The sequence below is a fragment of the Balaenoptera physalus genome, assembly GCF_965194825.1.
Source record: "Balaenoptera physalus genome assembly, contig: HAP1_SCAFFOLD_559, whole genome shotgun sequence".
Lineage (NCBI taxonomy): Eukaryota > Metazoa > Chordata > Mammalia > Artiodactyla > Balaenopteridae > Balaenoptera > Balaenoptera physalus.
Genome location: NW_028126174.1, coordinates 183,028 through 207,411, shown reverse-complemented (window position 1 = coordinate 207,411; position 24,384 = coordinate 183,028). Strand labels below are relative to the sequence as shown.

Here is a 24,384-nt window from a genome sequence, read left to right as displayed (position 1 = left end):
CTACTTCAGAGGACACTGACTTGTTAATATATGGTGGAGGGAGGATTGTTTGATTCCGAAAGCCCAGCTCTTAAGCTTGGTGTTATTTTGCCTTCCTGTGTATACATAGTGTGAATCTTCCCACTTGGAGACAAGCTCGTTAAATTACACACACACACACACACACACACACACACACACACACACACCATTTCTCTTTCTCTCTCTCTCTCTCTCTTTCTCTCCCTCTCCCACACAGAAGAACCTACATTGAAATCTGTTTGTACACCTAGATGAATCTCAGCAGAAATCATGAAATGTCCACCACAGTGGAAAGATTGTTTTCATCTGTAGCTTAATTATCTGGTGTGGCAGCCACTAGCCAACATGTGCATATTTAGATTCAAATAAACTAAGATTCAGTAACAATTCTGTTGTTACTAAAATAAACAATTCTGTTCTTTCAGTGCTCTACCCATAATTCACATACCCAATAGATGTGTGTAACTAGTGGCCGCCATATTGGGACAGCGCAGAACTTGCAGAATGTTCTATTGGAAGGCGATTCTCTATAGTTACTGCAAGTAAGGATTGATAAAGAAGGCAGTAAAGAGAGTTAGTTTACTTTTTGTGGGAGGAGGGGAGAGGCTGTAAGAGTTTGAAATAATTTACTGGTAGACTTTTAAAAAAAAAAAAGGTAGGCCCATTTCAGCTAGCAGGTGACCTAGGAAAGTGATTTCAGTGAGGTTGACAGCTGTGGTTTTTTAGATTGAGGTGGTTTGGATCACTTTTGAATTAGAAAACCAGAACTCCAAGCTGGAGTCTCTCACTGAGTATTTAACCTTGGACACGGCATTTAGTGTCTTTGTGCCTCAGTTTCCCCATGTGAAAAATGGCATAGCCAGTCCCCATGTTGCCTGCCTTTGAGTGTGTCGTGGCGAACATCTCTTGGGATGGTGGGGAGCCCAAGGTGTCACCGTCAGTGAAGCCCCTCGTAGGTGATTTAGAGGCCTTAGGTGATGTAGAGGCCTTATCTGATATGTTTAAAGCGGTGTTCGCCATGGGCTACCTACCCCTCCCCCCAAGTTTATGTCTTAAGTTTTAAGGTTTAATTTCTTGAGGGTCAAATCTTCTCTTATTAAAAGACTGATCAGGAATCCTTCCAACAAAGTGAGGCTTAACAATAGTCAAAGTATTTTTTAAAAGCGGCTGAGTGCTGGCCGTTTCCTGTATACTGGTCCCTGAGTCAGGATGTTATTTTTATTACTTAGTTGGTGTGTTCTTTGCATAGTCTTTTGTATTTTTTTATAGCAACGTATTAGAAATTTTATTTGTGGTTGGGGGGAAAAACCCAGTTTTGCATCTGTGAGAGAGGTGACTTCCCAGATCCCCCTCTGCCATTTGTCCTCACTCTTGCTTTCTCTCAGGACTGCTGTGACCTGTCAAGCTTTTGAGACACCTGGGATATCCATGATTCTCTTCCAGAGGCGGGCAATGGGTTCCTGCAGAGGGAAGCCAGGCCCACAAGAGCCATCTCATGTAGGTCCTGAGTGTCAGGAATTCAGACCCTTCATCAGTTACCTATTGGGAGGGAGGACCCCACACCCCAACCCTGAGGCTGCCCCCTCCTTGAGCTTTCCGCCAGGTGTCTGGGTCTTGGGCTCTGCACACGTGGTTATTGCCAGGCCTGACCCGGGCCAGAGGACAAGCACGATCACTCTGCCCTGTGAGGCGAGACTGTCCCAGGTGTGGTGTCCCCGGATACCTTGCATTTGTCTCCTTTTTCTCCCTTAAAAAGGAAGAGTACGTGACTTCCAATAAGTTGTTAATCTTTCACCACCCAAGACGTTTAAAAAATAGTTTCAATCAGGAAGCAAGACTAAAGTCATTTTGTAAACTTTTTTGTTTTTTAAGTTGGAAAGATAAACTTTTTTTTTTTTTTCCATACCTATTTTTAGCGTGAAGGAAGTAACTGGCCTCGTGAGTGGAGACTGGATGTGAGTTTCTCCCTCGGGTCTTGCCCTCCTTGGCCCTCCCTCCTGTCCATCCTTTCCATGGGGCTCGACCAACTGGATGGCCCCGGCCACGTGAGTAGAGCGAGACCCAGCAACCAAAATAAACGCTGGATGTGGGAAGGGACAAACAGTCAACATGTTTGTAGAGGGAAAGAGAGCCTGCTGTGAGAAAATGAGTTTAAAACCTCAGGGGAAAAACGCAGTCATTAAGGAATGTGCTCCCCGGGAACTTGACCATGGAGGTGGCCGCCTCCTGCAAAGCACTTCTGTGCATTATCGCCGTCGTCAAATATTTATTGAGAATCCACTGCCTGATTGAAGATTGCAGATGTGAACTGGAAGCCATTGAAAAGTTAAATTGGAGCAAATTTAAACTTGGAAACAGAGGAGAGAGTATTTTCTTCTGATGGAGGAAGTTGGGTACCGTTTCCATGGCTTTGGTTTGTTCTTGGTAGTTGGGAAGGAAGAGGTGGAGATGGAGCGTGTGACTCGCAGGTTCGAGAGAAAGGGACGTCGTAGGGACGAAGGTAGCGGAGATGGTGGCTTACTGGAACCGTGTTTTCAGCGTTGAGCTCTAGAAGCTTGTGGTCAGCCCATGGTTCTCAGGGCAGTTTTGTCCCCTACCGTCAAGCAGCTTTTGGCAATATCTGGAGACGTGTGGTTGTCACAAGTTGGGGGAGGGGGACGGTGATGCTCCTGGCATCCGGGGGGGCGGGGGGGGGGGTCCGTGGATGCTGCGTAACATCCCACAGTGCACGGGACAGACCCACCCCAGAGAGCGACCCGGTGCTTAATGGCCGTGATGCCAGGGTGGAGACACCAGCCCTGAGTTCTGCTGTCAGCCGTGCAGTCCTGTCTTGAGCAAGGTCCACGGGCAGCTGGATGTCAAGATAGGTATCCGGCGCTGTGGTTCTCACGGCTCCGGCTCCCGTAGGCCGTTTTGGGATACATTAGGAAGTAAATGAGAAGGGAAAGGAGGAGGTGGGAAGTGGATGGCGGGAGCGGCGCAAGGCCAGGAGGTGTTGGGGGCGGGGGGGCGGCTGCGAGTCGCCTGAGCTCTGTCTCAACTCGAGTATTTTAGAGCCCCGATGCCAGCGCGCCTGCAGGGCTCCTTCCTGCTGGTTTTGCGGATGTCATTGCAGATTTAGCGGGTCTCACCTTTGGTCGGCTTCTTGGGACTTGGGTATTTATCAGGGGAACACCTGGTACCTGTCTGCTGTTTTCGGACCCTCTCTGTGCCCAGCGAGATGTCGGTTAACCTGGACTTGGGGTAACCTCCACCGCCGTGCTTGGGAGGGCGGGCGGACACATCAGTGTGGGAGGCGTTTGCGGCCTGCAGGACTCTGGATGCTGTTTCAGGCCCTGTCCTCTCCTGTGAGTAGTTGATTCGTGAACGGCTGGGGGCAGCTGGGTGCGGACCTGCAGTGGGGCCCTCTCCCACGAATGGGCACTGCTGGCGCCTGGAGTCTGGTCCTCCTGAGCCAGCCCGTGGCCCCGTGGCCTGTGACCCCCCCCGCCCAAGAGGAGCGCCAAGCCCAGCCTGGTTGGGGGCCCTGTGGGCTCCTGGTGGTCATGGGGTCGGGGACACTTGGTTTGCAGCCAGCTCACCATGCACTGACCGCCTCTGGGCACATGTTACCTTCTCTGGCCTTAGTTTTCTTCTTGAGAGAGAAAGAAAATAAAATCTGTTTCTCAGGCTTGTATTAACAGAAGGAGGATTATTATCATGCTTGGAGCCCAGTGTCCTTAGGTTTTCCTCTACTCTGAAGTTGGGAATTGGTGTGGAAATATCCAATAATGACAGTAATAATATATCTTTTTTAGTTACGGTGGTCTCCATCAATTGCTTGCTTGCTTTTCTTAAGTTAAATTTCAGGGCTGGCATACGCACACAAACACACACACGTGCTGTATTCAGACACATATGTATTCTCTGTATATTTCCTAAATTTACTATGTGATAAATGATGAATTTCAGCATGCTTAAATTTCTGTAACCACCACCATCATCAGGATACCAAACAACTAAATTCCGTCACCCCAAAGGTGTCCGTGGTGCTTTCCCTCCATACTCCCCGCTCTCTCAGCCCCTAACTCGGGGCACCTGCCGATCAGCTCTGCTCTCCTGGTCTTGGTAATCACATTTTAACTCAGGATGAAATGCCTAATAGTGAATCTCTCCACTCTTCGAGCACCTTCCTTGACTCATGAATTTTATACTGTGGCACACTTGGGCCCATGTGTTTTTCTCAGAATGATTTTGCACTGTGGATATTATCAAAAGCAAGGAAAAGCCAAAACTTAGAGCTTCTTAATACTTGTAAGAAATCATAGTGAAAAAATATCGGCTATCTTGTTGGAGCTGCCTATAGGATTTGCACATTTCCTATGCCAGTTGATCCTTGCTGCCAAATCAGTTGAGATGGGACATTTTTGGATGCACTTTCAGAGACTGTTTCTGGAGCAGTACTATGTAAAATGCATCAGTAGGTTAGACTCATGTCTTTAGTTTCAAAAACAGGACACACATTAAGAGGCGTGGTTTTCCCAGTGGGTTGATAACGTGACCAAAAAGTACACTAAAAATATCCAGTTGTGTTTGCATTAGTTTGTTGTAGAAATAAATTCCTACGTCTGTGTTTCTATGTGGTTGTTCACCTGAATTTTACCTTGGGTCGTAATTTCACTATTTGTGATCAAATAAGGAATATCATGTTTTCTAGAGAATCCTTTGCCTGGCGTTTTGGTCACTTGTGTCCTGCCTTGTGTTGCCTGCCTGCTTGTGTGAAGTTGTTGAACCTGTGTGTGTCCTCACGTGTAGAGTGAAAGGCTTGATGAGCTGATCTTGAGGCCTCTCCTACCCCGTGTTTGCGGATTGTAATGTGGAAAAGGCACACGTTAAATGTTGCGTAGGCTCTTTTTTTTTTTTTTTTTTTTAACACTTTTGTAGGTTAAGGATTATGGTGGTTTTATATTAACTAGCAATTTGAGTAAACTATGTTCCATGCTTTAACTAACATTTTACCCATGATTGAAGTAAACAATATTCAACTTAACATTGCTAAGTTAGTTGCATGTTTTACTGTAAAAAAAGACCCCAGCAATTCAGAAGACACTTTGGGCTGTGGGGTGCCTCTGAATAACTCTTACGAGTGTTGTAGTTTCCCAGTTTCAGGAGACCCTGTAAAATAAGCACAAACAATGCTCACGGCAAAATTCATAGTGTTTATTCTTGAAGAGAGTGTCTCTGCCTTGAATTCCTGTCATTTTTTCCTATCGTGGTGGATGGAGCTTGAATACTGTAAAGAAAACATGAGAGTTTTCTCTGCTTACTTCCCTTGAGCCTGGAACCCAGAATATGACCCGAGATAGCCAGCCCGGAGCACTTTCCTTTCTGGAACACTTAACACCAACCCCCAGGGAGAATACAGAGGCAGGAGGAGGTGAGGACTCTCCCCGCCCCTCTCCCCCCCCCCCCCACCGCCCCACCGGCGTGATGATCACCTTCTCTCTCTCCAAGATGTTGAAGACTTTCCTCATGTCTACCGCAACCTGGACACCCAGCCTCATCCATGTTGGAGCAAGGCTAGAGGGACACTGTCCGCTTCTTGGGAGAGCTTGGCTCATACTATTATAGACTTGCCCGTTGTCATTGGGCTTTAGAGTCTGTGTGAACATCCGGTATCGAATTTGCAAACACTTCTGCTTGTTTAAACTTTCCAATAGATGGAAATTTGGGCAAAAGAAGCTTACTGTATGTGATGCCATTTTATTTCTTAAATCAGTAATAACAAATACTTTAATATGGTAAGACCACGTAAGTCATGATTGGGAACTGGAGAAAATTCTGTGTAACTGAGCAGTGCTTTTTGTTTCTAGTGCGTTGGGGTGATTTTTAGCCTTAGCTGGGTCAGCTCTACCCGTCGAGGTACCCTTCTTATCTTGACATCCGTTTGAAGATGAGAAATGAGAAAGTGGAGTTGGAGGGATGTTACCCCGTTCATATGATGCAGACATCTGTAGCACCGGTATGCAGACATAATTCTCAGCACCTATAAAGTTCCAGGTGGTTGCCGAGTTTTAGGCTGTATTTAGAAAAGCAGTTGAGCAGAGAACTGATGTCTCTACCATTTGATTCATTTGGGAGACAGAATAAACTTGGGTCCTTGCCTTAGGTTCTTTTCCCAGCAGAATCTTATCAGGCATTCTAATCCCTTGAAACTTGAATGCCAACTCTGTGTTGGTAAAGACTCAAGTATTCACAGTGATCAACGTAAAAACAAGGGTTGCCAGTCCCTGACAGTCACAGGTCAGTCTTGGGAGACGCGCTTTGGTTTAACTCCTAATTTGATTATGAAAAAATATCACATTAGGTTTGTATTTCTAAGATGCACGATGATTCTGTGCCAGTTTCAACAATTTCCAGAGATCTGTAGCGTAATTCTTCAAAAAGCCTTGCCAGGAGAAACAGCGTTGGAGGGGCACCCAGCTCAGAAGTTGGTGAAAATAAGAAGTAATGATCTCATGTGTCCAGTGCATGACAGAAACTGTTGTAGACCAGATGAGAACAAGGGGAGAGGCCTGTGGAAATTAGACTTGCCTGATAAATTTCATGGGCCTCCTAGTACATTTCCTTGACACCAATAGTCTCCATGTTTAGTTGGGGTAGAGGGTGACAGAAATGCCTTGTCTCAGGTTTTAATTCACAAAGTGGGCTCCCAAGTGGACTGCATATCCTCTGGCAGTGACAATGGGATTTACTGGAGTGCAGGAAGAAACTTAAGTTCTCTGTTTATGTATTTTTATTTAATAGTTACAAAATGTCTATTTGTGGTCTATGAAAAATGCATATAATGTTTGTTGTGTGTTATCTCTAGTTAATAGGTTACATGAGTTGGAGTTAATGCTTAAAAGGTTTTCACTGAGAGGGATATGCAATGAAAAAGCATCTAGAGATCACTGATGGGGTCCCCAGAGGTGACGAGGGGCTGATATTGAAGTCCCTGAATAAAGTGGGACACAGATGTATTCCCCTGCCACGATGTGTGTGTGTGTGTGTGTGTGTGTGTGTGTGTGTATACACACACATGTGTTGTGACTGAGATCTGCCAGCTTAAAGATTGGACATCCCTCCAGAGGCATAGCTATTAATGATGTGATTTGGGGAAGAAAGAACAACGTTGACAGGGTACTGGGCACGTTTTGGATCTACAGGATTGTGCGTGTTTTTAAAGCTGAAAAAATATTTGTGTTTCAGAACCAGATGACAATATCCCAGTTGCAGGTGCACGAGGAAACTTTGGAACAATGCTGTGCTTTTTAAGCATTTCATGACGCCGCAGTGTTTTCATAATCACTTAATTCTGTTTATAAATCAGCTGCTTTCATTGACGGATGCCCTCAGGGCTCCCCAAAACCAGACTTTTTGTCGAATACGTGATTCAAACTTTAAAAGATGTGAGAGAGCGCTGGAACTGGGTTGTGATAAAAGTCTCTGGGTGCCTTCAGTCTGGCTGTTTATTTGTTGTTGTTTTTTTCCAGAAATACATTTCATCCATCATGGTTGTCATTAAATCTTTTATTTTTTTACTTTTTGCATTTCACATTAGAGGCTTTTTAAAAGAGAAAACTGTCATTTTGGTTGATGCTGTATTACTGGTGTTACAGAGAGTAAATAAATACAAAAGTTACATTCACAACCCAGACCACATTGTGGGCTGTGGAGGTGAGACATAGGACTCACCTCCAAACTTCAGGTCTTTGGCTGAGGTCGTTTGCTGAGAATGGCTGAAGCTTTGGTTTTCATGACACTAAATGTCGACCGCAAGTAGTTCCAGGTTTCCACAGCAGCGTTTTTGTTTGTTTAATTTGAAATGATTGATACGTTAGCTTCGGTTTTGGTGTTTGTGCCTATTTTTCCCTTTGTGGATACTGAGTTTGCAGCGTAGCTTTGTATGTAAAGGGAAGCAGAGACCTGCACTGTGCATGCAGACGCCTGCAGCTAGCGATGGTCTTGTTCTCCATACCGTCCGGGCACCAGGAGCACACCTCATTTCACTCTCGTCAGGATCCACGTGGACATTCATTTGTCCTTTGGTAGAATAATATATTTATCTCCTACTTAAAAAAAAAAAAGATTGCTTCTCTTTACAGTCATAATTCAGAAGGCACCTACTGTGAAGAGGGGAGAAGCAGGAAGTAGAAATTTTTTTTTTTGTCTGTACCACGTGGCCTGCGGGATCTTAGTTCCCCCACCAGGGATCGAACCCAGGCCCTCGGCAGTGAAAGCACGGAGTTCCAACCACTGGACGGCCAGGGAATTCCCAGGAAGTAGAATTTTTTGACATCTCCATTATGCACCTTTGTCTCTGCTCTCCAGAGATCAGGACATTTAAGCTCCTGTAACAAATTTAGTTTTAATGAAAGTCTTGGGGAATGTCCTTTATCTGCCCCGTGCCTGCCCATCTAAGAGGAGGGAGAAATTACACAAAGTATTTTGCTTTTAGCCGGTTTCCTTGAGCCTTGTCCAAGTCCTGACTTCTTATTGCCAGCAGGTCAGCTAGACACTGGTCAATCGCTTCAGCTCTGGACAGGAATCTTTTTCTGTCTTTGTTGTTGATAATTTTCTAATAATTATTTAGAGCTCTTAGGATTTGCTCTCTTAACTTTCATGTGTAACATACAGCAGTGTTGATTATATTCACCATGCTGTACATTACATATTCCTAGTACTTATTTATCTTTATAACTGGGAGTTTGTACCGTTTCACTGTCTTCGTCCACTTCCACCTCCTCCCAGCCCCCTCCTCTGGTAAGCACAAATCTGATCTCTTTTTCTGTGACTTTGATTGTCTGTTTGATTGTTTTTGAAGTTTAATTGACCTACAACGCTGTGTCATTTCCAGGTGCACAACATAGTGATTCACTATGTCTGTACATTTCAAAATAATCACCACGGTAAGTCTAGCTACCATCTGTCACCATACAGAGATACGACATTATTACTGACTGTGTTCCGCACGCGGTACGTTTCATGCCCGTGACCCACTTACTGTGTAAGGGAAGTTGGTCCCTCTTCATTTCCCTTTCCTGTTCACTCATCCCTCACCCGTCTTGGGAGGGGTGATCGCACACTCAGCGTTGGCCCGCAGTGCAGAATTTCAGGCTGGTTGAAGGATGGGCCCCCGAGGAGTGCGATGAGCTCAGAATCCGCGTAGGCGCGGGGAGCTGGAGTGCAGTCTGCGGTTCTGCACGGCTGCCCCACGAAGTAGCCGGAGTCCCGCTGGTTTCCAGGGCTGAGACACGCCACCCTCGGTCGTGGGTGCTGCATTTCCTCGGCTGTTGACAGGGAAGAAGAGCAAGAAGGGCTTAGGAGGCTGTGGGTGAAAACTGGTAGGAAACCTCCGTTCCAGATGCTTTTCCTCTCCAAAACGTGGATGAACAGGTTAATGTCTAGAAACACACCACATGGAGGCGTAAACACAACCCAGGACAGAATAGAAAACCTCGTAAACGTGAGGGAAAGCATTTATGAATTCCTCGACTTAAAAGGGTAATTTTGAAAAGCGAACATGAGAAGGATCCTGTTTATCGTTGTCTTTCAAATGAGCACATGTCGATAAGAAGCCAGATGTTATTTTAATGGAATGAGGTGGTCTTTTCTCTCATCTTGGCTCCTCTTCTTTTGTTAAACAAGTAGCTTCTGGGTCTGCTTGACCTTGTGGGGTCACCAAGTTCAGAAAACTTTTTTATTAATGATTTTTTTCTGTACTCAAGTTTGCCTGCTTCTTAATAAATTGGCAGAAATTAAGAGTTTCCTTAAATTTTGCCAGCAGGATTTAGAAGCAGTTAAAGCATATTCAGTCATTACATTTGAAATTGTTGTCTGGGTAAATTATAGTTTAAAATTCAATGTATACTAAATCTTACACTTTAATGAACAGACCACATCACATATTTTTATGTTCTTAAATTATCCATGGCTTTAAAGTGGTAAAACAGTGCTCTTTTTTTAAAGTATTGCATGTTTCCTTTTTTCCCCACTACCCCTTCAAAAGTATTTACATTTTTCTTTCAGAATAAAGTGAGAAAATCCTGCTGGTCTCTCAATTTTAAGGAGTAGTACTTGTCTTTCCATCACAAATATGCGTGTTTCTGGCTTGACTTCAACCCGTGAAATCTTAACATGTAACAGGAGGAAGACATTTCTGGATTTGTTCCAAAATACATCTGTTTTTTCAATGGCACATTTTACCCTTTCACCTTAATTCATACCTTCTCATCGTATTTGTAGATGTATTCAATTAGAAACAGCTCCCCTTCTCAAACAATGGAATGTTTCACATTAAAGATTAAACACAGTCACTGTAAGAGCATTTTCCCTGGGCTGTTTGTAAAGCGGTCCCATAGGCAATCAGCAGGTAACCCTGGAGCCGGGACGGGCGTGTTGATGTGAGCACGTTGCCGGCTGGGCTGGTGAACTGGATGAGGAGCAGGAGAGGCCCAGGGGGTACCCCAGATCCCCCTGAGGGGTGAGGCCTCACTGATCCGCTACCCTCCTCCCCGCCCTGGCTCTGCTGGGCTCAGAGCAGTGTCACCTGCTGCCCCCACACATCTCCCCTGGGCCGTCGCGTAGGATCGTAGGATCGGCGCGCCTAAAAGATTATTTACCTCTGTTTCCGCCTCTCCCACCCCCTGCCAGAACTGCCCCAGCGCTGGCCACTGTTCTTAATTTGGGAATAATAATAGTGTGGATTTAACAACGGCATCGTGAGATTCAAGGTAAAAAAGCCTTTGGGCCCGGCGGGCTTCCTGATCTTCATCTTTCTGCTCCACCTGTGTGCCCACCTCTGCCCCAGCCCCCAGGAGCTTTACAGATTTTTCTGGTGCCCAATTCCTACCTCATAGAGACAGGTTGAATTGGCCTGGGTGCGGCCCAGTTTTAAAAACGATAGTGTGCATTGCATGCTTGGGATGTATGAGGAGTTCTGTTGGGTACTGTGTATTCACTCTCTCAGGAAATCCTAATGATGGCCTTCATGTCATATTATCCCATTATACAGGTGAGAAAAGAGAGGCGTAGAGAAAAAAGCGGAGTTCCACCCAAACACACGAGGGCCCGGGGCAAGACCAACCTTGAAAGCTCTTCCCTTCTGCTTTTTCTGTCCATACCTCGGAGCGAGAGCAGGGCCTGGCACAGAGCATGGCATAGCGTGTATTAATTAGTCTGCGAGGGCTGCCGTAACAAAGTGCCACAGACAGGGTGGGGCAGGCTTCAAAACGTTTATTCCTCCCTGTGCTGGAGGCTGGAATGTGAGATCCAGGTGTGGGCAGGGCTAGTTCCTCCTGAGGCCTCTCTCCTGGGCGTGTAGACGGCCGTCTCCTCCCTGTGTCCTCACGTGGTTGTCCCTCTGTGTGTGTCTGTGTCCTCATCTCCTCTTCTTACAAGGACACCAGTCCTCTTGGAGTAGGACCCACCCTAGTGACCTCATTTAACTTAATCATCCCTTTAAAGACCTGTCTTCAAATACAGCCAGATTCTGAGGTCCTGGGAGGTTGGGGCTTCAGCATCTGAGCTTTGGGGAGACACGGTTCAGCTCTAATAGCGTGAACACTTGACACAGGTGTGTCGGATATGGGAGAGCGTGTTTCCTTTCTGCGTCCTTTGGGATGGTTTTCTCTACCTTCTTATTTTGTAACCATGCATTCCCTTCCCCCTCCCCTCTGGTTTTTCAGAGAAACCTTATGGTCCTTAACGGTGTCTAAATGAAATTTTGTAAATGTCAGTGCTACACTTCAGAGAAATGTTCTGATGTTAGGGAGATAAATTGGGAAGACAGTTTTTGCGAAGCTTTGGTTTCCTTCTCAGTGAAAATCTTCAATGAAAAGACATACTTCCCTTTTTCCCGGTGTTGAGAAAATGCAGTTTTCAAGTTCTAAGCACAAAGAAAATCGTCAGATTGCTCTGGACTCCTCTGTGGACATTCCTGATGCGTGTTAGGCGGCACTAAGGCCAGCGCAATTTCCAAGGCAAAAAAGGGACTGCCTCGAACACGGTAGACCCAAAGTAAGGACAGAGTGATGCTTGGTGGTATTTTGAAAACATGAGGGATGCTGAATTACCAGGCCAGAAGGGTCAAGTTGCCAGAAATTCCGACCTGGTCACTGGCTCTGCTTGTGGCTGTCGTACTTGGTGCTCCTGGGAGAGGAGGGCAGCACCCAGCAGACCCCCTCTGGCTGTGGTTGAGTTCAGCCCAGATCCGTGCTTCGTGTATCACTGGCTTAGAGGTCAGCAGACCCATCATTAAGGGGTGTCATTAATGCTGAGCGCTTAGTATTCATGAACGGCGTGCTTTGTATTCTCTTTGTGTGGGTATAAATAGATAGACTAGTCTCTGTATAAAGTTCTGTAGCCAGGCGTACCTCTGTACATTCCTACTGTGAAAAGACTATTTAGAGCGAGCTGTTTGAATGGAATCATGGGTGTGGGAGGATTACAGTGATGTACATTTAACAGACCAGCAGTAGAGTATCGGTGACAAAGATTGGTGAAATTGAGGTGGGGGGCATGAATGTTTAAGGTCATATGATTTATTCCCTAAACGTTTATGAATAATTCACTCTTTACACTAGAATGGCTTGAAATTGATCAGCCTGAATTAGCCAGCGAGCGCCTTGGCACCCATATTATACCAGTCAGATACCCAGCTGTGCCGTGATCTTTCATGAAGTCTGACAGCTTGAAGTGCACAGGAACAGGCATTCTTATCCCATGATGAGTTCAGTCCACGCCCTCTATGTTTTAAAGTACCTTACAAGCAGGTATTATGATAGTTATTAAGTGGCTGTTACATAAAAGCTATCAGATTTTAAGTGTATTGGACAATTCTTGTTTGGCCAAGCATTGGAATTGAGCACTTTTATCATGTGGTGGTGGTGTCGTACTGCCAATACCCTGGAAACTTAAATAAGTTCCGTTTGGTACACACAGGTAATAATTGCGAAATAATTTCCACGGAACCCTTGTATAAACGTTGACCCAGCAGCCTCTTTAGCGTAGGTGTAAAATCAAAGCACAGCTCATTCTAAAAAGGCGAGGGCGCATCTTCTAAATGGGGCGCTTCCTGACCTCTGTGGTGCATTTAACCTCAGCGGGAAGGGAGTGGAGCTACAGACGGAGAAGTGACGTGGAGGTCACAGACTGCTAATTGAATTTTCACGATAAAGACACTTTCCAGCTATTGGATTGAGGCGATGACTTTAATTTCTCTTCTGCTTGAAGGATGAGAGCCATCTCCCTTTAACAGAAACTGAAGTGCAGAATCTTTTCCCAAACATCTTTCTCTTATTTTGATTATTCCTGGAGTGGTTTTGAGGCTCTGCGTTGCTGCTGTTCCTTTTTCAGTCTTGAAGTAATTACTCAAAGGTCAGTCCTAATTCCTTCCAGAGTTACCGAAGGCTTTTGATGTAATCATTTGGAGCGCGGTTCTGTGTGGCCGGTATTTATTGAGCGCTCACTTGGAGCGAAGCACAGCGTGGTGGCCAGGTGGGGCGTCTCAGGGATCTTGGTCCTTACCGTTGAGGCGTGTACTGTCTTGCGTGATCTGTGTATGTTGGTTTCAGAAATGTCCTCGCATTCTTGTTTGGCTGTATTAAAGAGTTTGCTGTTAGAGGCAGTTTTGCTTCCTATTGTACCTCACTCTCCAGCACTGTGTTGGCATATAGTAGGTGCTTACTAAGTACCTGTGGAGTGAGTGGGAGAATGACCTTGACCTGCCTGCAGTCTGCACTGTGTTGTGAAAGGCTTCGGCTGTGTTGAGGAGCATTAACCCCTGATGCTTGTTAATTGATGCTGGTCTTGACATTGATGACTACCCAGACACCTGAGAGCTTTGAATTTGCTCAGGGGTGATTTGTCTTAGTCCCTTCGTGCTGCTAGAACAAAATAGCGTAAGCTGGCTGGCTTATAAACCGCAGAAATTTATTTCTCACAGTTCTGGAGGCTGGAAGTCCAGCATCATGGTGCAGGCAGATTTGGTGGCTGGTGAGAACCTGCTTCCTGGTTCACAGATGGTCATTTCCTTGCTGTGTCCCCACCGGTGGAAGGGCTGAGGGAGCTCTCTGGGGTCTCATGTATAAGGGCACTACTGCTGTTCTTGAGGACTCCGCTCTCACGACCTAATCACCTCCCAAAGGCCCCACCTCCAGATATTGTCACACTGGGGAGTAGGTTTCCACGTCTGAATTTTGGGGGACACAAACGTTCAGTCCATAGCAGTGATCATATAAAAATAGGTGACTTTGGTGATGGCCTATGGGGTATGCCCTCTCCTGAGAGGCACTCCCAGTAGACAGAGGAATGGAACCGGTTCTCTGATTCACAGGTCAGACAAGGAATTGTGCAGCCCTGCTGTGGTGGTGCTTAGTGGTGATCAAGGTGAGAACAGCTCAAATTCTGCTTCTGATGCCCCCGTGGAGATGAGAGTTCTCATTCTTTCTTTGTGTGGGCAGGTGCATTTTACTTTAATCTTTTTAATTGAGGTATAGTTGAGTTACAATGTTGTATAAGTTGAGAGTTGTCATTCTTTAAGAAAACCTTCGTTGAGCAACTGTAGCATATCAGGAATAACTTGTTCTCGGTGTCTTGGGGAGATGGCACGATAGGTTAGGGAAGCTTGGGTTAGTGGCAGCCCAGGAAGGTCACTGTAACCGGAGACAGTGATCTTTGTAAACGTGGTGGCGTTTGCACGGGGCTCTGCACGTGTGATGGATCTGGGCAAGGATCACTAGACAGTGTGGTCGCAGCCCGGTGGCAGGACAAGGAGGGTGGCACGGAGTGGGCCATTTGGGTGGTGCTCAAAGGTGTTTGAAGGGGAGAGGGAGCTGGGACTTTCAGAGGGTGGGTTGGGGTATTGAAGGCCCACCCTTCCTACTCTATGGAAAGAGAGGAGACCACCAAGTGTTGTCTTTTTGGACAGAGAAGAGACACATCAAAAACTGTACCTAAGAAAAAATGATCTGAGAGTACCATGTAGATCGAGCTGGCGCCCTGTGTCCCACGGGCCAGATCCCTGTACACCTCCACCCTGCCCCAAGCTAAGAACGCTTTTTGCATTTTAAAGAGTAGTGAAAGAAGGGTAAAGAGCAATATACAGCACAGACGGCCTGTGATCTGCAAAGCCTGCGAAGTTTATTACCTGGCCTTTCTCCGAAGTAGTTTGCCTAGCCCTGTTGGATTGGAAAGGAGAGGACAACCTGGCTTTCCCTATACTAAGAGCAAGTTGAGCTTGTCTGTAGCCTAAGGGTAGGGGGTCCTTTGGAATTATGGATACGGAGAGGTAAGAGATGAGGATGGAGAGGGGCCCAGAACAGGCAGGAGAGGATGGAATCAAGAAGTGTTGGCGGGATTAACTTTGGGAAGGTAAAGGCTAATTCTTCCTTTGAGACAGTGGGAGGGAAGATGAGCTCTTGGGTGGGGAGGAGAGAAGTGGAGACTCTGCAGAAGTCTAGGTGCAGCGTGACCTGCCTGCACTGGGTTAGGGAGCTGGCCCTTGAGCAACGTAGAGCATTCTGGAATGTGTGCTGGAAAGAACAAAGTCCGGAGGCAGTTAGCATTTGGCTTATGTGGGTGAAAGGTCACATGTCGCGTTACATTGTGATTTCTCTTTAAACTGTGTGCTCCTCCGCCATCCTAGGAAGCGTTAGCTGCCAAGAATGTCTTGATAATTTTTATTTATCAGCACTCAGACCAAGTGCCTGGCACCAAGATGAATGGTGTTCAGCAATGCTTGCTGAATGAATGAATGAATGAATGCACGCTGGATAGCACAGTGGGCTGGTTCAATATGGGAATGTAGCTTTTCCGAGGTACCAGTCAGGCCAGTTCCTTAGTCCAGGGAAACGTGGTCAGCAGCCACTAACCCATGTTAGCCACTCACTTTCTGCAGGGGCGGAAACCTTCAGTGATCTGTGCTGGCACGTGGTAGCCGTTCAGGTGAGGCCGGTGAGCACCTGAGATGGGGCTCGTGGGACAGAAGAATTGAACTTTAAATTTCGTTTACCTTTTTTATTGTGATAAAACAAATACAACAAAATTTACCGTTTTAACCATTCTAAAATGTAGACTTCTGTGGCTTTAACTACGTTCACATGGTTGTACAGCCGTCCATCTCTAGAACTTTTCCATCTGCCCAAATGGAAACTCTCTCCCCATTAAACAGTGATTCCCCTTCCTCCCCTCCCCCAGCCCCTGATAACCTCTATTCTGCTGTCTGTCTCTATGGATTTGACTACTCTGGGTGACTCATGAGTGGAATCATGCAGAATTCATCCTTTTGTGATGGGCTTGTTTCACTTGGCATCATGTCCTTGAGGCTCATTCCGTGTTGGAGCATTTGTCAGACTTCCCTTTTAAAGCCTGAGTCAGGGACTTCCCTGGTGGAGCAATGGTTAAGAATCCGCCTGCCAATGCAGGGGACACGGGTTCGAGCCCTCGTTCGGGAAGATCCCACATGCCGTGGAGCAATGCTCCACAACAGGAGAAGCCACTGCGAAGAGAAGCCCGCGCACCGCAAGAAAGAGTAGCCCCCGCTCGCCGCAACTAGAGAAAGCCCACGCGCAGCAACGAAGACCCAGCGCAGCCAAAGAAAGAGAGAGACAGAGAGAGAGAGAGCGAGCAAGCCTGAGTCATATTCCGTTGTGGGTATAAGTCACATTTTTTCTATCCATTCATCTGTTGATAGACACTTGGGTTATCGCTCCCTTTTGACTACTCTGAATAGTGCTGCTATGAACTTAAATTCAATTTATACTTAAAAAGTTTGCAGAGGCACATGGGGGCTTGTGGCACCGCTCGTGGGAGAGGTGGGTGGCATGGTAGAACTTGCAGCATTGAAGACTTTGGAAGGGACGTGATTCTCTGTGACCACGAGCAGCTTCAAGATGTGCCCCCGTTCGAGGTGGTGGGAGCGCATCTGTGCAGCTGAGATCAGGTCACTGACATTGAGGGCCATGGAGAGGTCGGGACGCTGACTCGAGGAGTTTAAGTGTTAACCACTGGCGCATCTGTGCTGTTTGGTGTCTGAGGGTTCTGTTAATTATTTAAACATAATGATGTATGGAGATTGATTTATTTTGTCTGGATTTTGTTCTGTTTTGTTTTTCCTCCCTCAAGGGTCCTGTCTTCGTGACAGTCATGCTGCTCTCTTAGTTTTAATAATTTCTGCCTGGTTTATGTGACTTTTCTTATAGTAAAGCGTTGACGGGAGCGTCCAGCTCTGTCTTATGTATCAGTTTCCTCAATGGTATTTGTTCTTATATTTTTTGTGTCACGTGTCCAGACCCCAGAGCACGTCTGTTATCTACCAATGAACCTTTGGCGGGTAGAGGTGGCCAGGGGAGAAGTTGCATGCTTGGATGCCGAGGTGTGGGTGCACCTTTGGGAGAGGCAGGCGCGGGGCTGCTGCCGTCAGCGCCGGCTAGGGCGGAGGACGGCGGGCAGGTGGAGCGCGTGGTGGTCCTGGGCTGCCGACGCTCAGGGAACATGGTGCTGGAACGGGAGGGCCGAGGAGGGGCAGGGTAGAGTTCAGGTTGAAGGGGACTGACAAGAGGGAATTAGGGTGTTGACTTTCTTACCCTTCACGGGCCTTTGAGTGGCTGCAACGAGGAAGAGGAGAGATTGTGTTTGGGGATGAAGAGGAATGTTTGGGCACGTGTGAACTTGTTTAAAGGCACAAGCCCTTCTTGTGACCTTCGTCACGATACTGTGGTCCCACGAAGGTCGTAGGTGTCCTGGAAGTTGCGTGGTCTGGGAGTGACTTGGATCAGGGTGGAATGAGGCTCCTCCATTGAATGGGTGTGGAGCCTGGCCGAGGTAACCTTTCTGCCTTGGTCTCTGAATCAGGAGAATGGAGTTGACGCTATTTACTTTATAAGGTAGTTGAATGAACTCAATGAGATGAGATGGACACAGGTGAAAATCTTGGTACATGGGCACTTGGGAAAGGCTAGTTTCTGTTATAAACGAGGGGCATTTTGTGATGGTCCCTATTCCCTTTTCCTCCTAACTTTGCGTTTTCTTTAAAACTTGGATCCTGTATCACCTTCTCCAGCAGGCCTTTGTCTCCCACCCAGATGGCTTTCTTTGGTCTGTGTTTTATAATATGCCAGGGGCAGTTTGTTATAAGCACGTCTCTGTTGTTTTATGATAGTCTATAGATATATGTTTCTCCACACCAAACTGTTCTTGTGTCACAGCCAGGGCTGCGTCACATTCGTCGTGTAGTCCTGTACCTCCCACAGAGCCTGGCACCTGCGTGTGCTCGGGCAAACAGGTGAAGACCAGGCGGTTGACTCTTCTCATCCACCCCTGTTAGCAATTCACGGGAAGGGCATGTCCCATCAGTTGCAGATAATCCATGTAGACAGTAGGCTGAGTTAGAACTAGACTGACCCGGTGGGCTCAGAAAGGTGCCAGGGGATAGATTTGGTTCTGGGTGGAATCTTAGAAGACATCCATAGTTGGCAGTAGAGCAGAACATCCAGAGTTTGTACAGATACCACAAGTGCTAGGTGTAGCTTGGGGAGAATTTGGCACAAGAAGTGAAGTTGTGGACCCTGTGGACAGAGATCATAGTAGCTTATCAGCATCATCATTATTTCATTGTCAGAGCTCACACGCATTGAGCACTTACTATGTGCCAGGCAGGATTCGGGTTCTAGAGGGTCTAGTGTCTTAGGGGGGTTACCAGGACAAAGGACGAGGCATGGAGTGCAGGTTACAAAGAAACCACACCCTGGGTGGCTACTGAGTCACAGGACCAAGGCACGCTAGACCCTGAGCATCACACTCAGAGGACACGGTCGGAGCCAGACGGTCCGCCCGGGCTTCCCAGTGCCCTAAGTAACGGTTGTTGAAATCTGTGTCTTGTGCTGGAGAGATCAAGTCATTTGGCAGGTGAAGCCAGAGAGAAACTGTGAACCAGAAAGGCCCAGCTCTGGCACTGGCTCCTTCACAGACAACTGTGAAGTTGTCTTGCTGTGTTTTCCTCCTTATAAAGTTAATCTTCCTTCGCCAGGGTTAAATTTAAATACTTTGGGCTCATTAGTAGAAGGCTGGAGCAGCTGAGGGAAGTGATGCCCCAGGAAATGATCTTCCCTTCCAATATGTGCTAATTTAGAAATAGCAAAATGTTTTCTATTAGCAGGTGCGAAAGGACAGTTAATTACAATCAAATCCAAATTCAGTGGGTTAGGCAGGATTTCTTTTCTCTGTAGTTTTTCTTACGGATAAAAGTGGGAGAGAAGATGCTTATGCATTCACTAATGCTTGCGGTGTTCTTTGGAAAACCCTCCAATTTAATGACAAGCCCCAGGGACTGTTACTATTAGTTGGTCTAACATATTGTATATGTATCCCTCTCTCATTGTCATGTTAAGGATGTAAAAATGCTTTTTCTATCAGTCTAATCAAGTGTGAATGCAGCGTTAATTTTCTCCCAGTCTCTAACTTTGCTTTTCCTTTCTAATTGGTAATAAAGGCAGAATGTACTATTTTTTTTTGAATTTTATCTTATTTTATTTTTTTATACAGCAGGTTCTTATTAGTTATCTATTTTATACATATTCATGTATACATGTCAATCCCAATCTCCCAATTCATCCCACCACCACCCCCCGCCACTTTCCCGCCTTTGTGTCCATACGTTTGTTCTCTACCTCTGTGTCTCAGTTTCTACCCTGCAGACCGGTTCATCTGTACCATTTTTCTAGATTTCACATATATACATATATACGATATTTGTTTTTCTCTTTCTGACTTAACTTCACTCTGTATAACAGTCTGTAGGTCAATCCACGTGTCTACAAATGACCCAATTTTGTTCCTTTTTATGCCTGAGTAATATTCCATCGTATATATGTACCACATCTTCTTTATCCATTCGTCTGTTGGTGGACACTTAGGTTGCTTTCATGACCTGGCTATTGTAAATAGTGCTGCAGTGAACATTGTGGTGCATGTGTCTTTTTGAATTATGGTTTTCTCTGGGTATATGCCCAGTAGTGGGATTGCTGGGTCGTATGGTAGTTCTAGTTTTAATTTTTTAAGGAACCTCCATACTCTTCTCCACAGTGGCTGTATCAATTTACATTCCCACCAACAGTGCAAGAGGGTTCCCTTTTCTCCACACCCTCTCCAGCATTTGTTAAGAATGTGCTGTTTGTATGAGGTGTAAGTAACGAACAATTAAAGAGAGAATTTCACTCACCAGGGTAAAGAAGGACGCTGGGAATCAAGAAATGTAAGAACAAAACGAAACAAAAAAGCAAAGGTGTTTTTGGTGGAATTTAACTATAATTAGCTGTACTAATTCAATATTGTAGAAACAAATGATCATAAGGCCAACTCATTCATTATGGTGCAACTCATTCATTCGTGAATTTTTTTATTCATTAAATGTGAAGCATCTAACGTGGGAAAGTCGGTGTGTCGAGCTTGAGCTACTAAGGCTAGATTTGGCAATTCAGTTCTGCTTCTCTGAGAGAAAGAGGTTTCTGTCTTGCTCCTTGGAACACTGGGTGGTTAGACTGAACTTGACCCATGGACGGAGATGAGCCTCAGGGTGAATATTGTCAGAGGGAATTGCCTTACAAGGAAGGGGGAAAAAAGATTCAAGAGGAGATGAAGCATTTCTCATGGGTGAGAGTTTATTCTGTAGGTTTGGCCCTCCTTTTAGTTTTGTATGCATTTATTATAGTACATGCTGTTTATTTACTTAAAAATTCAAAGAGTACTGAAGGGTATGAGTTAGAAGTAAAAGCCTCTTTCTCCCTCATAATCTCACTTCCCAGAGTAAACACTGTTGATAGTTTCTTGTGTATTTTTCCTGATGTTTTGCATGCAATTATAAGCATGTGTGTTGTGTGTACTTTATTTACAGCTCGATTTTAAACAAATACAAACCTATTAATAAAATACACACACATAAGCACATATATCTTGGGCATATTGGTATACCAGGAGACATAAATCCCTTTGTAGATCCAGTGAGTATCCTGTAGGGTTCTTGGTTTTAAACAAGAGAAACAGTTCCTGCCTGACTTAAGGTGGACCCTTGGGAATTGAAGAGGTGCAGTGAGGCCAGTCTTGGGAGCCGCAGGGATCAAGGACAGTCTGCAGAATTGAGAATTCTCACTCCGGCAGGAACGAGATATCATCACGCCAGTGTAACCAAGACCATAAAAGAAACTCCAACTACATCTCTGTTCTGTGTCAGTACCTCAAGATTCAAAGTGTGTGTGTGTGTGTGTGTGTGTGTGTATGTGTGTGTGTGTGTGTGCCCGTGCACATGTGCATATTTAATTGGCTGACCTGGAAGCATGTGCCCATCTCTAGGCTAGACCAGGGGCTCAGTAGAGCCAGCTTGGCAGTCTTCCCACAAGGACTTGCCCTCGCCAGGTTTTGAGGGGAGCAAGTACTTATACAATTTTTCAAAGTTGGCAGGTACTGCAGATAGCACATTCTGGGAAAATAACATTTATGAATGAATTCATGGCCTGACATGCCTCTCTATTTTTTTCCATTTTTTTTCTTAAGTTGTGTATTCTTAGGTGTGACCTCTTTCTATGACAGTAGCTTTACAGTATCATTTTCCATAGAGGAAATACACCATTCAGGGTTTCCTGTAGCCTGGTGACCAGCTGCTGCTGTTGTTATGGTGATTCATGGCCCATTATTGGTAATGTGGTGTGAACTTTTTTGGCTTCTTAAACTTTGGAAAGTCTCTAGTAATTTTATGAGATAAATGGTAAAAATTGACAAATGATTTGATAAGTGATAAAAATTCTGTGGAAGAATTTTCCATAGGCTAGCTTCTGGCTTTGATAGTTTCCAGTTTTGTTTCTCCTCTGCCCTCATGCGGTTTATATCATGCTAGTCCATCTGGCACTGCCCACTGTGCCCTGACATTGGATAATTTGTCCTAAAATAAAGTATTTCTGGAAGCCATTCTTAATTCCGGCACAGCCAGCCGTGACGCAGCCGTACAAGGGGACGTGTGCGAATCTCACAGCTGTATCCCGCTGAGCCAGGGCGGATGTATCGAGATGGCTCCGCTTCTCCTCGTCCTCTCTTGGTCGGGAGAGAGAGTGCAAGGGGCCGAGGACTTACCTGATCACTGATGGTAACATGTCTTGCTTTTGCAGATGTTCATAATCATACGAGCTTGTGAACACTGTGCTAAGACTGCTCCTAAATCCTTGGGAGAGACCAGAGTGAGAGGGAGTTGGGTCTTCCTTCGTGCCATGGTCACTTCTCCTCTGTTCCCAGCACTATGGGGGGTGAGACAGAAGAGGAAAAGAAATTCCCCGTAAAGAAACTGGGGAACAGTTAGGAAGAGGGCTAGGGCAGGGACAGTTAAAACCTGGTAAATGTCCACGTGCTAGACTGTCTCAGACTGCACTGTAGAGTGAGGATGGGATTCCGCACAACGCTGTGTGTTTGGTGTGTACGGGAGCCCCAGATGGCAGGGAACTGTGGTGTCCCGAGAAGCTGTCAGTGGGCCCGTGCTGTGACCGCTCAGCTGTTCAGTCCCTGGGCGCGCGTCGGGCGAGTGCAGCGTGAGCCCTCGGCCTGTCTCCCCCATCAGCGCTCATCATAGTGAACGGTTGCCGTGCTTTGTGGTTTGGAGCACGTCTCCGTGCATCCCCGTGAGACAGGTAGGCCAGGCCTTGTTGCCCCATTTGAGGAGCAAGGAGAGTGCAGTTCACGGGTCTGGAAGTCACGGTGAGTGGTGACAAGCACCTGTGCCTTGGCATTCCAGTTGAATGTCCCTGCTGCCTCTGTGCCGCCCTGGACTTGATTTACGACTGTTCTGGGTGCCTGCGTGAGTGTCTTGTGTGGGTGGGACGAGGGGACGGAGCAGGAAATCAGCTGACTTAGAGGTGCGCCGGCCATCGATCTCTGCCACCGTGAAGGCCCCTGTGGGTCTCACTTCTTAAGGCAGCAGGGATGCTGGAGCTGTTGGAATCAAATGTATGTTTTCCTGATTGTGAGTAAGAGGTTTGGGTCCTTTCTTCTCTCCTCCTCTTCCCCCGGCCCTTCTCGGACCAGCTCACATCCTGGGTGGGGTATGCAAGCCCGTCCAGTGGACTGAAAGCAAACCACAGGAGGCAGGGTGTGCAGAGACATTAGGGTGTGTCGCCTGCATGCTGGTGGCATGCAGCTCTCCTGCTCTGTCAGTGGTTGTAAGGTACAAGCGTGACGACCCTCTGTTAAACCTCACTCTCTAATTTATTTGGTTGGACTTAGGTGAGGTCTCCTAGGTGCCAGGTGTGGTGCCTGGAAAGGGGGAAATAGTACATTCTCACACAAACACAAGCTTCTCGTACAAAAACCAACAACCGCGTGCCCCTGCTCTCCATCATGGCCAGGTCACAGCCGCCCAGAAAGGTTCTTGAGGTGGTATCTGAATCAGCCAGGTGCCAGGGAAAATGCAGCTCCTCGAAGATCACGTGTGAAAAAGAAACTCTAAACTAGGAGAACTAAGCGTTTCACCAACACAAGTGTCCCACAAGGGTGAAAACTAAGAGGACCGGAGCCAGAATGAGAGTCCTCTCGGGCCCCAGACAGCAGTGCTCCGCCCAGCCGTAAAGCTCAGTCCGAGGTTTAAACTCGTCTCCAAAATAGCCCAGAGCCTTCCAGCGGGCTTCAGCCCGTGTGCAGGGAGTGTCTTGTCATACGTTGAGGTTGTAGGTCTGGCACAACTCTGAGGTATTCGGGGTTTCTCTCAAGGAAGTGCTTTCCCTAAGGAAGAGATGAATCTAAGTGCTCTTTCTTACATGTCGCCTCCAGGAAGGCTTGTCTAAGGAGCAGGTCACTAACAAAGGGCGAGAATGAGAAGTTCTGTGCAGCTTTCACTGGGGTTTAAAAGGCTAATCTGGGGGGCTTCCCTGGTGGCGCAGTGGTTAAGAATCCGCCTGCCAAGGCAGGGGACATGGGTTCGAGCCCTCGTCTGGGAAGATCCCACATGCCACGGAGCAACTAAGCCCGTGCGCCACAACTACTGAGTCTGCGCTATAGAGCCCACGAGCCACAACTACTGAGCCCGTGAGCCACAACTATTGAAGCCCGCGTGCCTAGAGCCCGTGCTCCGCAACAAGAGAAGCCACCGCAGTGAGAAGCCCGCGCACTGCAATGAAGAGTGGCCCCCACTCGCCGCAACTAGAGGAAGCCCGTAAGCAGCAACGAGGACCCAACACAGCCAAAAATAATATATATTCCTAACTCCTACTAATCATTAGGTATTTGCTCAGTCAGGAGCACGAGAAATATGCCTCTTGCTACCCTGTGGGATCTGTGAGACTTTCTGGGGAGGTGTCCTAGCTGGGGATC

General features: G+C 46.6%; 1 long non-coding RNA gene and 1 pseudogene across 2 annotated transcripts in view; one reads left to right on the top strand and one right to left on the bottom strand.

Annotated features, from left to right (window-relative positions):
- The window catches only part of LOC309653535 (thioredoxin, mitochondrial-like), a 29,033-nt pseudogene extending 10,679 nt beyond the window's left edge, over positions 1–18,354 (bottom strand). The window contains exons 1-3 of the transcript in view: positions 18,233–18,354; positions 17,429–17,541; positions 9,103–9,332 (exon numbers count right to left, since the gene is read on the bottom strand). The product of the transcript in view is annotated as a thioredoxin, mitochondrial-like (transcript). The remainder of the gene's footprint in view (positions 1–9,102; positions 9,333–17,428; positions 17,542–18,232) is intronic.
- Positions 1–24,384, top strand: part of LOC309653534 — a 250,798-nt gene that overhangs the window by 204,633 nt on the left and 21,781 nt on the right. The window lies entirely within an intron of this gene.